The sequence below is a fragment of the Akebia trifoliata genome, chromosome 10 (genome assembly GCF_017979445.1).
Source record: "Akebia trifoliata isolate Shusen 1 chromosome 10, ASM1797944v1, whole genome shotgun sequence".
Lineage (NCBI taxonomy): Eukaryota > Viridiplantae > Streptophyta > Magnoliopsida > Ranunculales > Lardizabalaceae > Akebia > Akebia trifoliata.
Window position 1 is genome coordinate 5,295,079 of NC_141384.1, and position 25,135 is coordinate 5,320,213.

Here is a 25,135-nt window from a genome sequence, read left to right on the forward strand (position 1 = left end):
GTCAAATTTGGCTAAGCAAATTGGACGGACTTCGACTTTGAATTGACCCCTTTTTTCACATAGTGAAGGACGGCCACTTTTAAGAGTACCTGGTTCAAGACTTGAATTGTTCTACACTCAGAAGTTATAACCCTGAACTTGTGGGTTTGATTCAATCTTAAATTATTATTAATTACATGAGTCTTTATAGGAGAAATTTTTTGCTCAAGACTTTTAGCTCATACAATGCTCTCCACTGTGTGACACAAAAAGCTACACTAGGGTAGCTTTGTAAATTGGGGATGCCCTCACTATACGTGTGCTCATGTGATTAGTCTCTTCTTGATCGTTTGTTAGCTAAAAATGTTTGTGAGTAAAATTTGTTTCTTTCTAATTGGGTGTTCGTAAATATTACATCAACCAAGATATAGAAATTATGCCAATTTGATTTTTTTTCCCCAAGTTTTTAGCATTTAGAAATGCAATTTTAATGTTTGAATTGATCTATCTAACTTGGCTGAGTTCTGATTTCGCTCACCCAATTTTTTGAATTGACTCATCAAGTTTTGTGACTGATTCGTCACAAAATCCAATTGAGTCGAGTGGACAGACTTGACAAATTTTAAAATTATGATACATATAATTTTGAGAGGCTATATTTTTAAGAGTCATGATAATATGACTCACCAGATGGCATACTTAGATAAGTCTATGACGTGACAAGTCCGGGGACCATAGATCTGAACACCTCGATATACATGATTGCACTTTCCTGAAAAAGAAAGTGTATTCCGAGGGAACCATGTATCCCGAGGCGTATAGATCTTCAGTTCCTGAACATGTCCACATCATGGAGTCATTTGAATATGCCACCTGGCGAGTCATATTATTAGGACTCTATTTTTAATTATCTCTTAGTGGGGCCATACCATCTGTTGGCCTCATGGTCCCATGACAACGGGATCACACCACCAAAGAACCTGATGAAGTATTGCACGTCCAGTTTAGGTTGGGCAGAGAATGTGACGTATACATGGGACAATTTTTTAGTCCCGGCATTGGGTAGCTCCACCTCTACAACATATTATGCTTCTTTCCCTACTCATTTCATCACTTAAATATGACATTTGTAAAGACAAATTTTAGGCTTGAGTCATGCTGGAACCTTGTATCGCACTTCTTGATGTGAAAGTGGATGGGAATTATAAATGCTTTTTCACTCGTATTTCTATGAAAAGCTTCTATGAATCCCGTACGCTTTCACGTCAAGAAAGGCAATATTCTTTAGGTTTCCATCCATGATTGATACATCTTGTCTTGACATACACGTCATGGACGACACAAATTTCTTTGATTTTTTTTTTTTTTTTAAAGAAATTTGTAAGATTCTTTGAATATGGAGTGGCCGATTAAATCAATTAATCAATGAATTAATTACTGATTTATTTAAATTGTAGAATATGGTAATATTTTTATGCTTCACTCTTGAAATTTTATTTCCTTCCACATTCAAATTTCAAGAACAAAATAGGGTTTCTAGGGAGGAAAAAGATAAAGCGTTTTGATGAGAAATCCATAACCATCATTAATTTGTACATTCCATGATATTATTTTTTTGAGTATTTTACAAAATTTTCTCGAATTTATCCAACTTAATGAAACTGAACCTTTACCAAATAATTATCTAATCGAACTTCGTCACTATGATAGATAGATGACGATAAGTCATTCATTGAAGTTCCCTTTGCACGAATGGTTCACATAGTTACCAAATTAATAGAAATATGAGTTTATAAAATAGAAATTACTAAATAACTTTGACCCTAAAAAGAATTACACATCCACTCGATGAAATTAACATTCTATAAAGATAAGAGAATATGAGAAAATTTGCCTAAAATTCTCTAAAGAAGTTGAAAGATGGGAGGGTAAGACCAAATTAATGTATAAATCAATCAACGCATTTTGTTGGTCTAGCTTTTTTAGTAGTAGGTTTCTAATCCTAATTCATTATTGTTACTTATAGTAGTTTTCTATGAGAGAAGCATTGTTGTTTCTTCTTAATCCTTTGAGCATAGTGGAATCAATGTGGTTTGGTGATTTTTTTCTCTTAAATTCAATATGTGGTCGTGTTTTATTTATTTATCTATATGTTGTTTTATTGTTCATTCTCTTCATTTGTTTCCTATCCCAAGTTAGAGGTGAGAGCTTTCCAAAGCACTCCCTTTCAATTCCAGTAGTTTGTTCCTTGTTTGAGTACCATAGTGGAAATTTAGGTACCACATTGATGTGAGGTACTTTCCCAAATTGGAGGAAATGAAGTATAAAGATTAATAATGGGACACCAGTTGAAAGCACAAATCTTTAATATCTAATGCACCATTAAGAATCTTAAATCCTTATTGAATAAAGAAATCAAATAACTTATATGTAATTTAATTTCCATCCTCTTATTATCATTCATTCCAGAATCTACAGATTTTCCTCCATTTTTTAACCAAAACAGTATCAGCCTCCTTGGCACTCTTCACGTGCATATCATGTGATACAAGGTTAGCATCTTATATTGGTTGACTTGTAAAGTTGAGTCAATTCAGAAGCTCTTTATGAGTCAAGATTCCATATTGGGGGAGGAAGAAAAACTTATGCGGCCAAAGATTCTCCTATACACACCCCCACGTGACAAAGCCTTGTATCTTTCTATTTAAAAACTTAATGGGACCCCCACATTATCTATATATATTCTCCACCAGAGGCAAATATAACATCAAACCTCCTTCTTTTATCTTTAAACTTCTATATAAACCCACCCTCTTCCACCCCTCATCATCACTTGCTTCTCACTCTTCTTATTCCTTCTCCTTCCTCTTAACCAAATTCTAATTTTTAAAAAAAGAAAAAAATGTCTGGAGTTTGGGTGTTCAAGAATGGTGTAATTCGCTTAGTTGAAAACCCACCCGTGTCGACCGAGAAGGTACTTATCCATGTATCAACTGGTGAAGCTATCTTATCTTACTCTTCGCTCGAACGGATTCTAAGGGGATTAGGGTGGGAAAGGTACTATGATGATCCAGATCTCCTCCAATTCCACAAATCCTCTTCAATTGATCTCATTTCTCTTCCTAAAGACTTTGCAAAATTCAAATCTGTACATATGTATGATATAGTTGTCAAAACTTCGAATGTCTTCCGTGTTCGAGATATGTAAGTTGGTCATGAAGTTAATGTATGTGTGTTGGGTTGGTTTCTACTTTCTTTCTTAATCTTTTTTTTTTTTTTTTCCTCTTTGCTGATGTTATTTGTTAGTGGTCTATGTACTTAAGATCAGTTGTTTGTAATATAGCTTTTCTTGGATGAATGTGGTTTAGAGTTTTAACTTTGATGAATATTAAACTTGGATCCTTTGACTTTGACCTAGAGCTTGGAAGTAAATTTTTTATTTTTATTTTTTTGACTCGAACACCATGAGACAAGTTTGAATTGAACAAAACTACAAGTAAATGAACCCCAAAAACTATCCTCATTTGTCAAAATCAGATGTAAATTAAATAGTGGATTATAATATATTTGTTTTAAGGGAGGTATTTCTAATATGAGTAACTAATGTGGTGGTAAGTTAAGAAACGGGGTTGGATACGCAATTGATGTGGCAAAGACACATAACCGCATATCTTTTTTATGTATCTCGATGAAAATGATCTATAATTATGTGATCTTGTCATGTCAGCCGCATAGTATGACCGTGTGCATTCATCATGACTCTCGAAAGATATTAGGGTGTATTGGACCTATTGGTGTAGCACAAACCCAAAACTCTAACTCTCTCAAAATCAAATGTCAAAGGGTGCAATTATAATTTATTTAAATTTAAGGAGATGAATCTAATATGGTGGATTATAATTGTATTGTTTCGTGTTTGTAAATAAAAGAGTGATTGGCAAAGATTCTGTAGGGTCGACAGGGAGAGGGAAAGGAAGTGGTACAGTGGTGTTGCGCTTCACGTGAAGTATATCGTAACAGTAGCTGAACATCATTCTTACTTGCCACGTGTCACTATTTATGTGATTGGCTGTCGCTTTAACTCACATTTTTCAGCTGTCATGGCACGTGGCACCTTGTCCTTGCCATCATGGAAAAGAGAAAATTTGTATTTTTGTTATCTTAAATGGAAAATGATAATGCTAACTCACACGATGTGACGCAATACGCACCCCAATCTTGTGAGAGACAAATCCATCTAATATATACATCCCAATTCTCAACTACTTTTCTCATCATTTTAGTGTCTCTAACTTTAATATGTTTTCTCTTTTATTCTTTAACTTAATTTTTTTATTTTTATTTTATTTTCTTAATTTCAAATTTTTTTAATAATACCCTCAATATTTTTTTATTCCACTTTTATTTGATTATTATCTCTATTAAATTTTATTATCTTTAGTCAGGGAGTTCTCTCTAACTTTATTATATTTCCTCGTTTACCCCTTTCATTCCAAAATTTAATTTAATAATATTTCTTTTAATTTTTTTACCCCTTTAACTCCAAAGGGAATGGTTGTGTCGTAGGCATGGATGAACTCTAGTGTTTATATACCATACAAGATATCCCTACATCTTTGGGATGGGACTACTCCCTACAGTTGCATGTCCTATACTCCATACAAACCTACCAAGAAGTCAGCTCCCCCATTGGTCTCCTTAACAATATGAACACAATTTATATAAGTGAAATACAGATCAAGAGCCTCTTGATTTCAAGGACAATATGCTTGACAATCCATGGAGTTAATTTCACTATCGGAATTGATGATTTAAATTACAGTTTTGAAAATCCACTGTGTTCAACCTCCCTAAAACCTTATCTTATTCTTAACATTTGAATGTTGAGTAAAATAAAATTTTGATGGTGAAAGGTAAAAATGTTACTGTATTGTACGATTAATTGATAAAAATTTACAAATTAATGAGATTAGTGGAAGATAATTTTATAAAATTTTGAAAAAATTATGAGAATTTTGTGACGTTGCCAAAAGTAACGCCAATTCATTGTCATGCCTTGTGCCATTATAGTGGACTTCATAAACATTAACGTTGTATTATAGAGTATATACAAACAATGTAAATCACAATACTAGTGTGGTCCTTCAAATTTGAAAATAACACTGTAGGGTATTTGTGTTGCCAGGATTATGAACTGAATGTGACCTTCAATGAATGATAATGAGTAGTCCAATCTCCATTTTTAATTTTCTAATTTTGCAGAAAGAATATTTCAAACTGATTAACCCATATCAAGACAAAGATGATGCATATGTTATCCATGAAGATTCAGTATAAAATGTCCAAATCATTTTTCAATGATTTTTTTTAATCATATCGGATCAATTTCCTTGTTTGATGCAAGAATATAGAGCGAGAGAAACAAACATATTATCTTATTCTTGACATTTGAATGTTGAATAAAATAAAATTTTGAGGGCAAAAGGTAAAAATGTTACCATATTGTATGATTAATTGATAAAAATTTACAAATTAATGGGATTAGTGAAAGATAATTTTATAAAATTTTGAAAAAATTATGAGAATTTTGTAACGTTGTCAAAAGTAACGCCAATCCACTGTCATACCGTGTGCCGTTATAGTGGACTTCATAAACATTAACGTTGTATTATAGAGTATATACAAACAATGTAAATCACAATACTAGTGTGGTCCTTCAAATTTGAAAATAACACTATAGGGTATTTGTGTTGCCAGGATTATGAACTGAATGTGACCTTCAATGAATGATAATGAGTAGTCCAATCTCCATTTTTAATTTTCTAATTTTGCAGAAAGAATATTTCAAACTGATTAACCCATATCAAGACAAAGATGATGCATATGTTATCCATGAAGATTCAGTATAAAATGTACAAATCATTTTTTAATGATTTTTTTTAATCATATCGGATCAATTTCCTTGTTTGATGCAAGAATATAAAGCGAGAGAAACAAACATGTTATCTTATTATTGACATATGAATGTTGAATAAAATAAAATTTTGAGAGCAAAAAGGTAAAAAATATTACCGTATTGTATGATTAATTAATAAAAATTTACAAATTAATGGGATTAGTGGAAGATAATTTTATAAAATTTTGAAAAAATTATGAGAATTTTGTGACGTTGTCAAAAGTAACGCCAATCCACTGTCATACATTGTACCGTTATAGTGGGCTTCATAAGCATTAATGTTATATTATAAAGTATATATAGACAATGTAAATCGCAATACTAGTGTGGTCCTTCAAATTTGAAAATAACACTGTAGGGTATTTATGTTGTTAGGATTATGAACTGAATGTGACCTTCAATAAATGATAATGAGTAGTCCAAAATATTATTTCTGCAAAATTATAAAAAATAAAAACAGAGATTGGACTACTCATTATCATTTTACTGAAGGTCACATTCAGTTCATAATCCTGACAACACAAATACCCTACAGTGTTATTTTCATATTTGAAGGACCACACTAGTATTGCGATTTACATTGTCTATATATACTCTATAATACAACGTTAATGTTCATGAAGTCCACTATAACGGCACAAGGCATGACAGTGGATTGGTGTTACTTTTGACAACGTCACAAAATTCTCATAATATTTTCAAAATTTTATAAAATTATCTTCCACTAACCCCATTAATTTGTAAATTTTTATCAATTAATCGTACAATATGGTAACATTTTTACTTTTCGCCCTCAAAATTTCATTTTATTCAACATTTAAATGTCCAAAATAAGATAATATGTTTGCTTGACAAATTTGTTTTTCTCACTCTATCTTCTTACATCAAACAAGGAAATTGATTCGATATGATTTTAAAAAAAATTGAAAAATGATTTGGACATTTATATCGAACCTTCACAGATAACATATGCATCCTCTCTACCTTGATATGGTTTAATCAGTTTGAAATATTCTTTCTGCAAAATTAGACAAAATAAAAACAGAGATTGGCCTACTCATTATCATTTATTGATGGTCACATTTAGTTCATAATCCTGACAACACAAATACCCTATAATGTTATTTTCAAATTTGAAGGATCATACTAGTATTGCGATTTACATTGTCTATATATACTCTATGATACAACATTAATATTTATAAAGTCCACTATAACGGTACAAGGCATGACAGTGGATTGGCGTTACTTTTGACAACGTTACAAAATTCTCATAATTTTTCCAAAATTTTATAAAATTATCTTCCACTAATCCCATTAATTTGTAAATTTTTATCAATTAATTGTACAATATGGTAACATTTTTACCTTTCGCCTTCAAAATTTTATTTTATTCAACATTCAAATGTCAAGAAGAAGATAACATGTTTGCTTGACAAATTTGTTTCTCTCGCTCTACCTTCTTGCATCAAACAAGGAAATATCCAATATGATTAAAAAAATCATTAAAAAATGATTTTGACATTTTATACCAAATCTTCACAGATAACATATGCATCATCTCTGTCTTGATATGAGTTAATCTGTTTGAAATATTCTTTTTGCAAAATTAGACTCATATCAAGGCAGAGAGTATGCATATGTCATCCGTGAAGATTTGGTTTAAAATGCCCAAATCATTTTTCAATGATTTTTTTTTTAATCATGTCAGATCAATTTCCTTATTTGATAGAAGATAGAATGAAAGAAACAAATTTGTCAAGCAAAGATGTTATCTTATTTTTGACATTTGAATGTTGAATAAAATAAAATTTTGAGGGCCAAAGGTAAAAATGTTACCGTATTGTACGATTAATTGATAAAAAATTACAAATTAATGGGGTTAGTGGATGATAATTTTAGAAAATTTTGAAAAAATTATGAGAATTTTGTGACGTTGTCAAAAGTAACGCCAATCCAGTCTCATGCCTTGTGCCGTTATAGTGGAGTTCCTAAATATTAACGTTGTATTATAGAGTATATATAGACAATATAAATCGCAATACTAATGTGGTCCTTCAAATTTGAAAATAACACTGCAACGTATTTGTTATGAACTAAATGTGACCTTCAATAAATGATAATGAGTAGTCCTATTTCTATTTTTATTTTTCTAATGAGAGGATGCATATGTTATTCATGAAGATTCGGTATAAAATGTCCAAATCATTTTTCAATGATTTTTTTAATCATATCGGATCAATTTCCTTGTTTGATGCAAGAAGATAGAGCAAGAAACAAATTTGTCAAGCAAACATGTTATATTTTTATATTTCTACTTGCCTAAATATATCGAGTTTGTTAAATTCAATGTACTACCACAATTGGATCCACAAATATGTTGGTTCATGGTTTATTATATTAAGAGTATCCAGGGGAGGAGTCAAGTAAGGTAGACACTAAGCTTTTTGAATATTTATTTTTTACCAAGCCCCCTCATGTTAAGATTATTATTAGATAAATACCCCTTTGTTTTTCAAATTGACAACAAATGCAACCATCCATTATTGCTTTTCAATTATAAAAACTCTCTTGGACTTCTGGCAACTTCAAGGGAACCTTATTACTTTATGAAGTTTATTACACAATAAACCTTGGAAGGGGCTCCCATCATTTGAAACTTTAAATATCTATAATACCTTCAATTTTTAAACTAAATACCTATTATATCTTTTCTCCTCTCAACATGTATTCTCTCCCAAAATCATGGATGAAGTAAAAAAATATTTATTCTAAGTCCAAATTTTTATTTATTTAATTTTAGAATATTTACCATGAAAACTAAAGAGTTGTGGTGTTGTGTTGTCAATGTAAATGGCCCCATGCAAAAGGGCCCAAAAATAGTGTTTTTAAAAACTAAAAAGGCCTAAGGGCTCAAACCCTCAAAAGGGTTGTTTTTCAATCTAAATAAAAGTCATAAGTTTCCAATAATGAACCTATGAGATTATTTTAAAAGAAAACCTTTTAATTTAAAAAATCCCATCGAACTCCTAAGTCCATCACTCGAGCCCCTAATCAACCTACCCTATCCAATTCTCCCAAATACCTAAGTAAAATCTAACCCAAACCTAAGCCTAACCCAACCTAACTTAAACCACAACATAATCCTAAGCCCAACATACAAAAGTCCATTTTAAATCCAACAACTACCCAACCCAATCCTAAAATCATATCCATATCCATAATTTTAATCAATCAATCCCAAAAATCTATGATTATTAAGAATGATACATGTCACCCTCATAACCAACCTTCCAAAAAAAATCATTTTCATCACCCCCATCACTATTCCCACATCATATCATATGCCATCACATAATCCCATCACTCTCCACAAAATACTTCACAAGTCTTCTTCATGTCCTTACATCCCAATTTCCTTAATCAACTCACCTAACTCACATTCCCATACCCTTTTGACATGTATCACCATCTCCTCCGCCATCCCAAAACCAACTATCTAACCATAATACCTTAACCATTCCATCCATCAACCACCTCATTTGAGTTGTACTCAACCTAAGAACGGTTTGTAAGATCCAACCCATATGGATCAAAAAGATCCATTCACACCTTTTACCTTTTTTACCCTCTATCAACCTTAAATCTCAACCAAAATCCTCAAAAATTTCAAGTCATTCTCCACCACCTTTTAATTTTTCTCTATTCTACCCCTAAAAAGTCCTTCAAGAACCTATAAAAGCCCACCCCTCTCTCACAAATCACCCATCTTTGAATTGTCCCTCTCAAGCTTCATCTCTCTCAAACTCTAAAGAAATATCTCAACTCACTCAACTCTTAACCTAAAAGTCCATCAACCTTCAAATTCTACACTTCAAGCCACTCAACTGAAGATCAATAAATACTTCAAGAACACAAAGAAGAAGAAAAAATAAGAATAAGGTAGAGTAAGAACAAAAATAAATAAATAGTATACAATTCCTACTTCTCTTCCTTCCATTTTTTTTTCTTCTATTTCTCCACTCTCTTCTTTATTTTAGATCAACCTTAGGATGCAGTGGACACCCTCATCTACACCCGATAGAATTGGCTTCGGCTCGTTTAAAAGGGTAGAGGTTGAAAATCGTTTAAAAAAAATATTCTTTCAGAAATCCACATATACTTTGCACCTACCACAAAATCATTTTCGAGGCTAAGGCATAAGGCCCTCTCATTCTATGAGAATAGGTCCTTAACCAATAAAGCCTACATATTTTCAAAAAACGTATTAAAAAACATTGATCACAATAGGGATCCTTCCTCAATAAGGAAGCCCTCATTAATCGAGGCCAAAATTAAAGTCCCTTGAACTTGAAGGAACAAAATCTAATTTCTCGAAATTTCTTTTAGTTTTAAAATATGATCTAATCTAAGGTTACCACTTAACGTGGAAAAAATAAAATACCTTACACCTTCACTATGTTCTAAATGGTCCCTTACCTAGATTTTAGGTATATTAATGTGCCAAATCTGTATGAGAGTCACTACTAGAAAAATGATTTTTTAAAAAACTATTTTTCAAGTGGTCAGTCACACCCTTTTCTAAAAAAGAATGGTGACAACTCCAAATCCATGTAGCTCGATGTTTCATACTCGAAAATTGCATAGCTACACACAAAGGCTTAAAAATGGATTCAAAAGAATTGATGTTGAGAGGAGAGAGAATATAATAAGTTTTTTATTTAAAGAATTGAAGGTATTATAAGTATTTTACCTTTTAAAATGACGTGGGTCCAACTCCAATGTTTATTGAGAAACAAACTTGGTAAAGTAAGGTTCCCTTGACTTATTAAAACTCTGAGGGAGTTTTTAATAATAAAAAAAATGCAACAGATAGGTCCATCAGGTAAATCTTTCAAAAAAATGGTGATTTAGTCATCTACTTTTTTATTGATATTACGAGTCCTTGTGCTTTTTAAACTTATATGCATCCCTTCGCCTCAATATTCTAAGGCTCATACTAATGGAAGGAAAATGATTTAAGGATCTCATCATCAACCTCTATTCAACTTTTTTGGAAAAAAAAAAAAATTTAACCTCCCTCATTTTGATAGATATTAGACATACCCATGTTTGCATCCCTTGTAGGAACCCTAGTGAACGAAAAAACATATGTAAAAACAATGTAACATTAATAAATTTTCAAAATATGGGTTAGAAGTTTCAGATTGAGCTGATTTTTTGTGAGGATGATCTCTATGATGGAAAGATCATTCGGAAAAAAAATCAGTCAAATCTGAAACTTCTAACCCCATTAAAAGTGATTAAGAATGTGGACCGTCAATTTTTTATCAATTTTTGTCAATAATTTGTAAATCATTTTTAGAAGTTTCAGATTGAGCTGAGTTTTTTGTGAGGATGATCTTCTCATCATAGTGACCATCCTCACAAAAAATCCACTCAATCCAAAACCTCTAACCCACATTTTGAAAAACCATTGTTTTTACATATGTCTCTTGAACCGCCCTTATATATATATACCAAAAACATGTATATTGTTCAATCATGTCAGTTTGACTAAGCCAATGAAAAAGTACAAGGTCTAGCCGTTCATTCGCATCTTCAAGTTTGTCCTTAATAGTCGGGACAGATGTCGAGAAGTGAACGTAAGCACCACCACCATCAAGTACAATCCCTTCCTCAATTTATGGAAGCAATAGTGGCATTCTTGGCATCTTCGATTCTTAGCTTATGATCCTAGAGCTCAATTTCTGTAGCCGTTCCCACCTTTCTAACAGTAACACCACCCGACAACTTGGCAATCCTCTCAGCCAAGTTTTCAGAGTCATAGACAAAATCTGTCTCAGCCAACTCCTTTTTTATTTGAGCAATTCTAGCTTGGATCTCATATTTGATTACAACGTCTGCAATAATGGTGGTTGAGTCCTTGGTGTTGGTCACCTTTATTTCTTGCCAAACCAAGTTGGTCGACTTCTATTTCTCTATCAGCAAACCTAGATCACTAGCATGGCATGAGGAAATGGAATAGACATTTGAAGAGATATATATGGGAAATGTTCAGCACCCAACAATTTGCTTAACATGTTTTGTCCTACATGGGTTAGAAGTTTTGGAATGGGCTGATTTTTTGTGAGGATGGTCTCTATGGTGAGAAGATCATCCTCATCAAAAATCAGCCCATTTCAAAATTTCTAACCCCATGTTTACAAGTTAAAAAATCGTGGACTATCCATTTTTTGTAAATCATTTGTGATAGGGTTAGAAGTTTTGGAATGGGCTGATTTTTTGTGAGGATGATCTCCTCACCAAAAATCAGCCTATTTCCAAAACTTCTAACCCATGTAGGACAAAACATGTTGGACAAATTGTTGGGTGCCGAATATATATATATATATATATATATATATGGGTCCCGTTCAGCACCCTACACTTTAACAAACGTGTTTTGTCCTACATGGGTTAGAAGTTTTGGAATGGGCTGATTTTTTGTGTGAATGATCTCTATGGTGAGGAGATCATCATCACCAAAAATTAGCTCATTCCAAAACTTCTAACCCCATCACAAATTATTTACAAAAAATGGATTGCCCATGATTTTTCAACTTGTAAACATGGGGTTAAAAATTTCGGAATGAGCTGATTTTTGGTGAGGATGATCTTCTAATCATGGAGATCATCCTCACCAAAAATCAGCCCATTCCAAAACTTCTAACCCATGTAGGACAAAACACGTTTGTTAAAGTGTATGGTAAAGCTTAGGGTGTTGAACATTTCCCTATATATATATATATATATATATATATATATATATATAGGGAAATGTCCAGCACCAAACATTTTGGCAAAACATTTTTCAAAACATGGGTTAAAAGTTTTGGAATTGGTTGATTTTTGGTGAGGATGATCTCTACAGTGAGGAGATCATCATCCCCAAAAATCAGCTCATTCCAAAACTTCTAACCCCATCAAAAATGGTTTACAAAAAATGGACGGTCCACGATTTTTCAACTTGTAAACATGGGGCTAGAAGTTTTGGAATGGGCTGATTTTTGGTGAGGATGATCTCCTCACCGTAGAGATCATCCTCACCAAAAATCAGCCCATTCCAATACTTCTAACCCATGTAAGACAAAAGTGGTTGGCTAAAATGTTGACCAAAATGTTTGGTGCTGAACGGGACCCATATATATACATATATAGATACATTTAGAGATACACCAACCCAAAAAAAAATTTCAACACCCACGATTTTATTTCTTTTCAACACCCAAACATCAAGAAGGAGATAGGGATTTTATCACTATGTGAAAGCTGGAAAAATCGACATAAAAAATTGACGGGCCAAGGCCCAAGGATTTTAGAAATTGAATTTTGATGGTCTAAGGCAGTTGAAATTCTTGATGTTCCCAAATTTGACGGTTTAGAGTTGTCGAATTTCTCCCATCCTTCATTAATTTGACAGTTCCGCCCCATCAAAAATAAAATTTTGATATTGAAAATTTTGATGCCAATTTGACCCCTTTGTCCATCTAAATTTATGAAATTTGACAGTCTAGGATGGTCAAATTTGGGCTTTTTTCACATTGTGTATAGATGTTGAACACGAAGGATTTTGACAGAAACGGGAAAATATATTTTGCATAATGTCCAAAACTTTCTCGAATTATTAGAATTGAACCTCACTGGATAATTATCCAATCCTAACTTTGTTACCATGCCCACACGTATAAAAGAGCTTATTTGTAATTTAAAATATTGATGAAAGGATTTTTAAAGATTCTATATTAAAAAAAAGGATATTTTTATAATTTTGAAATTGATAAGCATGTAGGGTTGTGGGTTAAAAAATTTCTTTCTTTTTTTTATTATTATCAAAATGACCCTAATTTATATTTATATTTAAATGTAAAGGTGAGGGCATTTAAAAGATCAAAATTTTGGTGTCTAACTAGTTTACTCCAATTGGTACATGGCATGCTTGAACCACAGTCCACATACATAAAAATATACATGATTTAAAATTCTAATCACTTTAAAATTTTAAATAAATAATATAATTTTAGATGGTAATTTTTCACTTAATATATTACAAGGGTTATTTGTACTTTAAAAAGATTGAGTAAGGTAATTTTGTAGATGAAATCGTAAAAACAAAAAGTAGGTTTTGATAATTTAAACTATTAATTTAGTTTTTTTTTTTTTTCATAATCTAACTCATAAAAAAAATCCCTAAAATCCTACATGGGTTAAGATGTGTAAGAAAAAACTTTGAAGGAACTAGGGCTACAACTTGGGCAGGTTGTAGGATAAACACGAGCCCAACCCAAGAAGCAGAACCCTTAAACCCAGCTCAACTCAACCATTGGGCCTAAGTTCACTAACCCAAGCTCAATTCTAACTTGATCTTCTAAAATCAAATTGAGTTCGGGTTAGCCAGAGTTAGGTAATTTTGGGACGTTTGGTCGGGTTGAGCTTGTTGAATAACCCTAATTTCATTTTGATTAACAAATATATATTATAATTTAAAAAAAAAATATATATATATATATATATATATATATATATATACAATATAAAAAACAAAATTACTAATAAAGAAAATCGCATAAAACCTTCAAATCCGAGAGAATATTTAGACAAACTATACTAAACCAAAATTCAAATTAATATTAACTATCCACAAGTCTTAATGATAAATTGGAATAAAAAAATTTATAATTAATATATAAACATTTATATAGTAATATATAGCATCGGATTTGGGTTGAGTCGGGTTGCTCATACCCTCAACCCAAGCTCACCCCGAATAGAAGTCGGGTTGAAATATTCTAACCCAGGCTCAACTCATCTTTTACATAACTCGACCCATGCTTGCCCATCAATCGGCGAGGGTTGAGTTCGGGCTAGCCCGCCCAGGTTGCAGCCCTAGATGGAACCCTTCGTTCAGCTATACAGGTCTTTCTCAATAAGTCAATTTTTTTTGTCACCTTTCCTATAAGTCCTTTTGAAGGTTTATTTCCTCTATAAAATCCATCAAAAGTGGGATTAGCTAATTAAATCGGCAAACCCATGAATTAGTTGACAATTTGTTGATCAATGACAGAATATGATCAACCTTTCACCCTCAAAAAAAAAATTCTTCATAAACATTCAAATCTTAATAACAAGATATGATTTTTAGGGAGGTTGAAGTTGATGGGTTTCATAAGAAACCCACAAACATTATTTGGTTTCTTTTATTCTCCAAAAAAAAAAAAATTCCACTTTTTACGAAACTTTCTTGAATTTATTTGAATTTACCAAATTGAAACCCCACCAAACAATTATCAGATCTAAACTTTGCTAATACTATGGTTTAAGTGGGTGCTTTATCAGTTTCGAGAATCGAATTTTATGTTATAAAATAAGGCTGTTTTTTTTTTATTTTATATATATATATATATATATTGATCATTTAAGTGGGTGTTAAGCAGTTAATTTGACCTAACTTCATTTTCTTACATCAAATAATTTATTTCCACGCGGTAATCCGCTATTTTCGATATTTTTGGACATTAATTTTAAAGTCGGTTTTGGTAAAACCGACATTATAAATCTTTTTTAAAACTTAATTAGGTTTAGGTTTTGCGCCTTATTCGATCTTCTTTCCCTAAAGCTCTCACTGTCTCTCACAATCTTTCCCTCATTCTCCCTTCATAAACTATAAATCGAAGTGCTTTTGGAAGCCTTAAACCCCCATTATCGTTCGAACTCGTGTTTGACTCATCTCAATGAAGCCATTGTCATTGTTCAAGTCTTCAAGCCATTCTCATCTTTTTATCAAGAAATTCTCATTGTTTTCAACTCTTATAGCATAAGTTTTTAGAGTTTACATTTTGATTCTAATATTATTGACCTGACATAGTCGACTCAATGGACCAAATCTTTCCACTCCAACGATCAAGTCAGATTTTAATTTAATATAATTTTAAACATTAATTAACAAAGTATTCGTACCTAACAACCGAAATGTGTTCTCCTGCTTATTAGGTTTGGATTCGTCTCAGAAAATGAAGAAAAAGTCAGATCTTACCTTCATTAGATAGGTCCCATTTGACTTCTTCTTCACTTCCACAGACCCCAGACCTTAATCTTGTCTTTCTATCCTACAAAAATAAAGACTTGGTCTAAAGTCTTTATATAATAATATTCATAAACTTCTTAACCAACAAGTAACTTAAAAACCTGGGTTGGTTTATAAAATGTTAATTGGGCTTGAACCCTTAATAAGGTTGTCTATTGGGCCTACTGGGCCAACCTATTCTGACCAGAGAACAACATCTAGGAGGCCCAAATTCCAATAAGTCACACAAATTGCTTAAAATATTATGCTAATTAACAATGCGTACGGATGTCAATGGGTTGGTTCCGGTTCAATTCCTAAGGAATTTGGAACCATAACCATTAATATTAGTTTGGTTCTGGGTCCGGTTCCAAAATAAATGAAACCAGAACCTGAACCGCCAAAAATCATTGGTACCAATTGGTTCCGATTCTCAAGAATCGAATGAGAAAAAAAATATTTCAAATTATTATAACAAAAAATTTCCTTCAAAAAATAAATATATTATCAACAAAATTATTAACTTAGTTATAATTTGTGATACTAAAGATACAAATTAATGATTTTTTTCAAAAATAAAAAATTTATTTTTGTTAAAAGTAATAAATTTTTAGAAGAATGACTCATTTTAAGCTTCAATTGATAATTTATACGAAAAATTGAAATTTTGTATATTGTATATAACATGCATTTATTTTGAAATAAAAAATACCTTAAATCTTCTATAGTATGGAAATAAATGACAAAATAAATCAGTTCCGAGTCCTTGCGGTTCGATTCCAGTTCTATAGTTCCTATCAGTTCGGTTCCATTTTAGACTTGGCTCTAATCAGTTCCAATAAAAAGGGATCCGGAACTGGGATTTTCGGTTTCGATTAAATGGGTACCCATTGACACCCCTAACAATGCGTACATGATCAACTAATTGATCACATGTTTATCGAGTATAGCCCATGATAATTGAATTGACCCCAAGATTCCAAATTTCCTCCTTTGGGCCAACATCCTCCAGACTAGCGAAAACTACTACTATATTTGTATTTTACCCAAATCGATTTTAATTTTGAAATTAAATAAAATAAAAATATCATAAATTGAATAAAATAGAATGACCTGTAAAAGTTTCATTAAATAAATTGAATTAAAAATAAAACAAATAGAGAATAAAAAATGAGTCATTACTTGATTTCGGATTTTGCCGCGATAATATCATTAAAGATATAGGATTTTTCACGAAACGTGCGCAACTTAGGTCCAAATTCCAGTTTCGGTAAACTATTCGCTTTAATTCCCAAAACATGCATTTCGAGTGACTTCGTCACTTTTATAATCATTGAATTTGTTGGTATATCTACAAATTCGTAGGTTATATAAAAAGGACGAATGTATGTTTTGGGAATTAAAATGAACAGTGTATCAAACTCGAAATTTCATCATATTCAGCGTACGAAATGGAGATTCACTCTAAAGATTTAGCACGGATCTTTGTATGCTCTTAGTAAAAGTTGGTGTGGCAATAGTAGTTCTCTATTTTTATCCCTAAAAATTATCCTTGAAAACCAGAATGGGTTGATAATTGGGTATTGGGCCTGCATGGCCCGAACAGATGCCCAAGAAAAAGTGTTGATTGCGTGCATCCTAATTAGTGATTAGTATTTGAGTGAATAGGAAAACAGTGTAGAATCTAAATTATTTACCAAACCCAATCTTGAATTTGATTGACCCAATGGACCCCAAATGTTTCCACTACATCATTGTGGGTGGCGAAACTCGAAACTAAGGGTGCAACTTAGTTTGGTTTGGAAATTGGAACCGAACCAACATAGATCAATTCTACTAAATAAGAACCAGAACCAAACCAAATGCCAATCGATCCAAATCGAGCAAAAGTCGATTCGGCTCTATGGGTTGCCAATTTGGTGAGGATGGTCTTTAGGGGGTGAAAATGAAATTACTTCAAACTATTGGGGGTCAAAGTGTATTTTACCCTAAAATAAACATAATATTTCATATAATAAATCATTAACTAATTCATAAAAAATAAGTCATTGATCTATGTCCTAACTACTAAAATAATTCATGATAAACTAATATATATTTGTTCATTACATGAGGGTTTGGTTCAGTTCTATTAAGTCATTAAATCGAGAACCGAACCAAACCAAATTAATCGGTTATCTATTTTCTTTACCCAAAATCAAACCACAACTTGTTCCAAACTGAATCAAATCAACCCAAAGTTATTGGTTTCTTTTGGTCCTCGGTTTGAACCAGATCAAATTGCACCCATACTCATAATGAGACTCTCAATTACTGACTTACCTACAAGAGTTCAAGCCATTCTCATCTTTTTATCAAGAAATTATCCTCGTTTTCAACTCTTATTACATAAGTTTATAAGGTTTATATTTTGATTCTAATATTATTGACCCAACCCAGTCAACCCGATGGACCAAATCTTTTCACTACATCATTGTAGATAGTGAAATAACATATACTACTTTGATTTACCGACTTATCTCCAGCAAATACTCCGATGATCAAGTCATATTTTAATTTAATAATATTTAAAACATTGACTAACAAAGTATTCGTACCTAACAATTGAAATGTTTTCTCCTACTTATTAGGTCTGGATTTGTTTGATAAAGGGAAGAAAAAGTCACCTTCGTTGACTTCTTCTTCACTTCCAGAGACCCCAGACCTTGCCCTTGTCTTTCTATGCTACACAAATAAAGAAGTGGTCTAAAGTCTTTATATAATAACAGTCATAAACTTCTTAACCAACAAGTTACTTATAAAAACCTTCGTTGGTTTATAAGATGTTAATTGGGCTTGAATCCTTAATAAGGTTTATCTATTGGGCCTGCTTGGCCCGACCTATCCTGCCCATGATCATCGAATGGACCAAAAGATTCCAAATTTCCTACTTTGGGCCAAAATCCTCAAGAATAGCAAAAACTACAACTATATTTGTATTTTACCCCAATCGATTTTGATTTTGATTTTGATTTTGAAATTAAATAAAATAAAAATAGAGAATAAAAAATGAGTCATTACTTGATTTTGGATTTTGCCGCAAAGATATCCTCAATCGATACCTAATGCTTTCATAATCGAAATGCTATAGGTAGAAATTAGGGATTTTTATCATATGTAAAAAAAATGCCTCTAGATTCTTTCCTCTTCCAAGAGTTCTCAAAGGGTTTGCTTAGAGTTCTAAGTATAATTAGAGGGACTAATTCAACGCTAAGATCTGTCGAATTTTGCGAAATTCAAAAGTTTCATTTTTCATGTGGTGTTAGATTCTTTCTTTTTCCAAGATCTCTCGAATGATTTTCTTACCGTTCTAAGTTTATTTTCTTATGTAGAAAATACTTCTCTTTAAGATTTTTTATGTAGGAACCATCGATTTTATGGAATGATGAGCATCTTTGCATGAAGTTGAAGCTATTTTGTTCTTTTTGAAACTTGTGTGTTTTTGAGAATTTTAGTAGTCCATGAAAAATTTGTAATATTAGGTAAGTAGGTTTACCAATACAAACTTCATGATTAGGTTTACCCTCGATTGTAAGTTAATATTCATTTTTTGTTGATGAATTGACGGTGAAATTTTGACTTTATTCAAATTTTGATAAAGTAATTTAAGCTTTTGAAGGATATTTTGAAATAAAGTCAAAATTTTATCATTTATTTGACGGTGTCAACTTAGTGAAGTCGGTAAAATCGTGTGGAATTTTGATCCTATGACCTAGATTTAAATTTCATCGAATAGAGTGGTAATCCCATGATCTAGATTCAACTTTCATTGAACCCATTTTCATTTTGACTACTAATAATGTTTGTCTACATATATTAATATTAGTATTCCAATTTTTCTTTTTTTTTTTCAAGTTTCTTATTCCAATAAGTGAGATGGGTTTGGCAGAAACTGTACTGACTATGTCAATTGAATTCATCGAAAAATATATATTTTGAAGTGAGATTTTGGTCTTTCTAATCTATGACTAGAATTAAAATTTTATTTATAAAGATAACCAATCAATGTGTCATATATATGCTCAAATATTAGCTTATAGAGCACGCATCACCTAAGGTGTTAATGTTAGGCGTAGTGGCCAAGGCCTCCCTCCAAAAGGGGAAAGGTCTTGAGTTCAAACCCCCTCATTAGCATCCAAAAGGGTTTATCTTGACTTACCTGGTAAATGTGATTTGTGAGATATTTCTTATACCTGGGGGATTTGGAGGAGATATACTGCTCTAAGAGGTTAGTTACCTTGCCCCTACGGGTCTAGACACCCCTGTCATTATAATATATATATATATATATATATATATATATAAAAGGTATATACGATAACAAATATATTTCTTTTTACCTATATTTGTAAGGTGTAATTGGAAGTTCACTTATTTCATTATTCATCATTTTGTTGGACACAACTCTTATCTTTATATTGGAAACCAACAGACACACTTAAAAGAGTCCAATTTGTCAACCAAGCAATCACTTAACATGTAAATTAATATTATAACCAAACTCCAGCCTTTTCTATCAATCTAAACCTAACTAAACATTTTGACTTTTAGAAGACATGTGGAAAGTTGTTGTTTATTTAATTACAAAGTTCAAAAGCCTCAATCCGAAATATCAAACACAGTCTTGAGTCTTAATTAGTCAAGATGATCACAATTTACAAACCTAAATTTTTTTTAATAATTTTTTTTTTCACAAATGATGTATGGTTGAGATCGAAACATATTTCTATAGATTCCCAACAAAAATGGATCCCTAGAAACTTGCACTGATCCTTAGGATAACTCAATCTTAGTTGTGGGTTTGTTTAAAGGGACCAAAATTTACCATAACAAGGCAACTATAATATTTTTTTTTTGACCCATTAACAAGCTTTCCTAAAGCAACTTTGTTCCATTTCTATGTCAAAAGAGGTAACTTGCCTTGAACTCAAAGTGTGCCCTAGGGAGTGAAACACACTCTCATGCACTAATCTTTTTTGAGGAAAGAGAGATGGATATTTCAATAAAGGGAAAGCCTCTTTTTGCTGTTCTAGCAATTATTAAGTTCTCCTTTTTGGGAGAAAGAAACATAATCACATCACATGATGGTTTATTTTGACAAATTTAGAGACCAATAGTCTTATTTTTCTTTATTTAGCATCTAAACACAACAACACTTATCCTTACTTATTGTGGACTGTTAAGCATTTGTCGTTGTCCTCCAACTTTTAAGATATGGTGCATATTTCCTATTATTGAGAGTTGGGTTTCAATCCTACTCCCTATCTCCCTTCAGCTCTACATATTACATTCTCTTGAGTTTGTCGATCTGTGAGTGCGTCACCCATTCTTCGAGAACGAATTCATCGTCGTATGGATAGTAAACGATTATTAGTGAGACTTTAGGTAGGCAAGTTGTAGTTTGCAGTCCGAAATAAGAATGGGTTTTTTAATTTAATCTACCCTCGTGAGATCAGACCCTTGTGTAGCTCAGGGCATATGATTTACCTGAGCTATGTCTTCTATTTTACCCTTGGGAGTGATATATATATATATATATATAACCCTAATTGTATCATTAGAGAGATACATGATGCAATGGAAGATTGTAATTTTGTTCTTCGATTAGTTAATATAGTGAAACTGTCGATTTCGCCCATAGATGTAGGTCAATTTTGATCAAACTACTTATATCTTGTGTAATTGTTTTTTGTGTTTTTTTTTTGACATTATATTTCAATATGTGGTTTTACTCTAACAGATTTCTTGGCATTTCTAATGAGTTTACACAACAAAAATCGTCTTGATTGATGATTTTTAGTTTTTGGATATGAGTCGTGTTGGAGTAACATTAAAATTGACATGGATTCTCACATCACTGATGTGGAGGTACACACATAACCATATATGCTTTTCACTCGTATCCAGATAAAAACATCTATGGTTCCATATATACATCCACATCAGCAATGTGAGAATCGATGTCAATTCTAGTGTTACTTTAGCATTTTCCTTTGAATATATTTCATGGGCTTCGAATATATGCCAGTTTAGAAAGAGATTCTCAAAATCTCTCCATTAGAACTCGGTGAGTCAAACTGAAAACTTGACCAAGTGGACTTAGAATTGAGTTATGAGCTAGCACTTTTAATGCATTTTGGGAAAAAAAACAATAAATATAACATTGAATCCTTAATTATTTAGAATATTTTTTAGATATTTAATAAATCTATATCATTTGCCCAAATTGACTCATCGGTCATTATGTAACTCGATTGAGTTGGATATCTGAGTTGAATGGAGTTTTAAAAACATAGATCAAATCACATGAGTACAAAGTAGTGTACCAGAGAGATCCTCATCAATTTTATGTTAAAAAAATTATATCTTCAACCACCTTTGACTCAGGCCGCAATGTACGGCTAAGATGGAAAGATATTCTACATGATTCCAAACTCGAATCTGTAGAAAACTGTGAATTTTGTCCCATTTGGATTGCCAATGGATTGGATCATGATTGGATGGAGGTTGATCACGAGATCAAAAATTAAATCGAACTCTTGTCGGATTGGGTTTTTATCAGATCCCAATATTAGAATTCAATTTGACATCTAAAAATTAATCGAATTTCATATATGTAAACAAAACATATTATGTAATTACATATGTTGTCACATTTTATCAAATCAGAACGCAGTCGATTCAAAACGATAATCGGATCCTTATCAGAATCCAAACCCTTGATTCGATTCAAATTCATCAAATCAAAATTGATCGGATTCTGGATCTAATTCGATCCATCCATTGCCATATTCCCATCTCAACCGTCGGTTGCACATTAAACATTGATTGAGACTAGAGAAGTCTTTTTATATGTTTAGATATTTTTTTTAAATTATAAGCATCTTTGCACAACGTGGAGTTGGGTGTGTTTTGTCATTTTCAAAACTTTTGTACTTATTTTATATGGTCAATGTCTTTTAAAAATATATATATATTAAAAAAATAACTCTAATGCATATTAAGTAATAATTTATTACAATAAAAAAATGAAAAAAAAAAATTCCACAATTCCCAAAAGAAAGCATAATGAGTAGCATCAAAAAAGTAGCTCCAAAAGGCAAATTCCTACAATTACCAAAAATACCCTCAAATAATTCATTTCAAACCCAATTTTAAAGGGTAACTATGTCACTTCACAATTTTTATGATGATGGATCGTAGAAAAATGGTGGGGTGGTATGCATCGTCACAACGCAAGTTGGGTGTGCATCATTTGGAACAAGGAATAGTTTTGTCTATAGATATTCTAATTTGAAATTCATTTTTCTTTTTCTTTTTCTTTTTTTATTTTTTTTTTATTTTTTTATTGAGTGCTGATTATCTGACTTAGGCACATGGCAACTCAATCGACTTACCTGACGTGAAAGGCTCGAAAATCGTAGATGTGCTCTCCTCAAGATACAAAATTACGGATCCCCATAAAAATATTCAGTTTTGTATCCTGAGGAGAGCGTATTTAAAGTTTTCGAGCCTATCACGTTAGGTAATTCAATTGAGTATGCCACATGCCTAAGTCAGATTATCACGACTCCTTTTTTATTTTCATGTGATAGATAAGATGGGGTTAAATTAGTTAAAAATTATATTTTTTGTAATTAGAGTTAAAATTTAGTCTAAAAATATCAGATTAACTTTCCATATATAAGTATAGTGGTACTTTTACTTGATTTTTATTTGTATTTGTATTTTTTTCATTTTTTTTTTTTGTTAGACAGACCCAACTAACTCAATAAACTGAAATCGATGAAAATATATTTTGAATGAAAATAGTCATATTTTGGCATTTAATTTTGCCCAGGTGGTCTTCCTACTCTTCATTTAGAATTAAAATTTGTCAAAAAATAACAAATCATTGTCGTGCCATCCAATAATGCTTAAATCTTCTAGAATATGCCAAGGTGTTGAGCTACATGTATACTTATATACGAAGTAAAAAAAAAAAAAAACACACACACACATTTTATTTACTATTCTACAAAGTTAAAATTTAGTTTTAAAATGACAAAATAATGTACAATTTGATAATTCTTAAATCTTTCGTTCGAGAGCATGCATGGCAAGGTGTCAAGTCAAGCTACATGAATGGTGGGGTGGAGCCAGGATTTTTTTCTTCGTAGGGGCAAAATTCTAATGTGAGACATTATTGATATAAAAAAATTTAAATTATTATTAACACCTTCAAAATTTAAAATTATTTTGTGAAGAGGCAAATTCCTTGATGATCTTAAATATTTTTAATTTATAAGTAAATCCTTAAAAGTTTACAAAATTTTACGGGGGCAAAATCCTTTAAAAGTCTTTAAAAAAAATAATTTATGAATAACTCCATCAATGTTTAAAGTCCTTAAAAATCTTAAAAAAAAAAAAAAAAAGGTTTTAAGTAGCTCCTTCAGAAATTCTTGTGGGGGCAATTGTCTCCACTGCCTTCACTGTAAATCCATCCCTGCATGTACGATCGTTTAAATGTAACGTAAATATGCTAGTATTCTCACTTGAATTTCTTTATTTCTTTATTGCTTTTGGTAGATTAGAATGGGGTTGGACGTGACCCGCACAAACTATATTAAATGAAAATATATTTTTAAATAAAAATAGCTAGAATTTGGTTAGAAATTTTGATCATAAAGTGGTCCTTATAATCTACATTTTAAGTTAAAAATTTAGCAAGTTGGCACCTTCAAATGACAAATCAATGTGTACTTGTACAACTGTATAAGATTACGTACACCTTAGTAAGTAGTGCTCCAACCATGTAACCACGTTACTTCCAATGATAAATCGATACATAAATACTATCTTTTAAATAATGATAAATAATGAGATTTTGGCTTGTAATTTTGTCCAATTGATCATTTTTACTCTCCATTTAGAGTTAAAAGTTAGTCTAAAACTGATAAATCAACGTGCCATTCAACAACACTTAAAATTTATGTTTCAAGACCACATGTCATCGAAGAAATCAACTTATTTGCGTACAACTTTATGGGGTAATTTATACCACATTAGGTAAAAGATCC

General features: G+C 31.7%; 1 pseudogene; it reads left to right on the top strand.

Moving 5' to 3' along the window:
* Positions 1-2,821: 2,821 nt before the first annotated feature.
* LOC147392920 (flowering-promoting factor 1 pseudogene) lies at positions 2,822-3,396 on the top strand (annotated as a pseudogene).
* Positions 3,397-25,135: the final 21,739 nt, after the last annotated feature.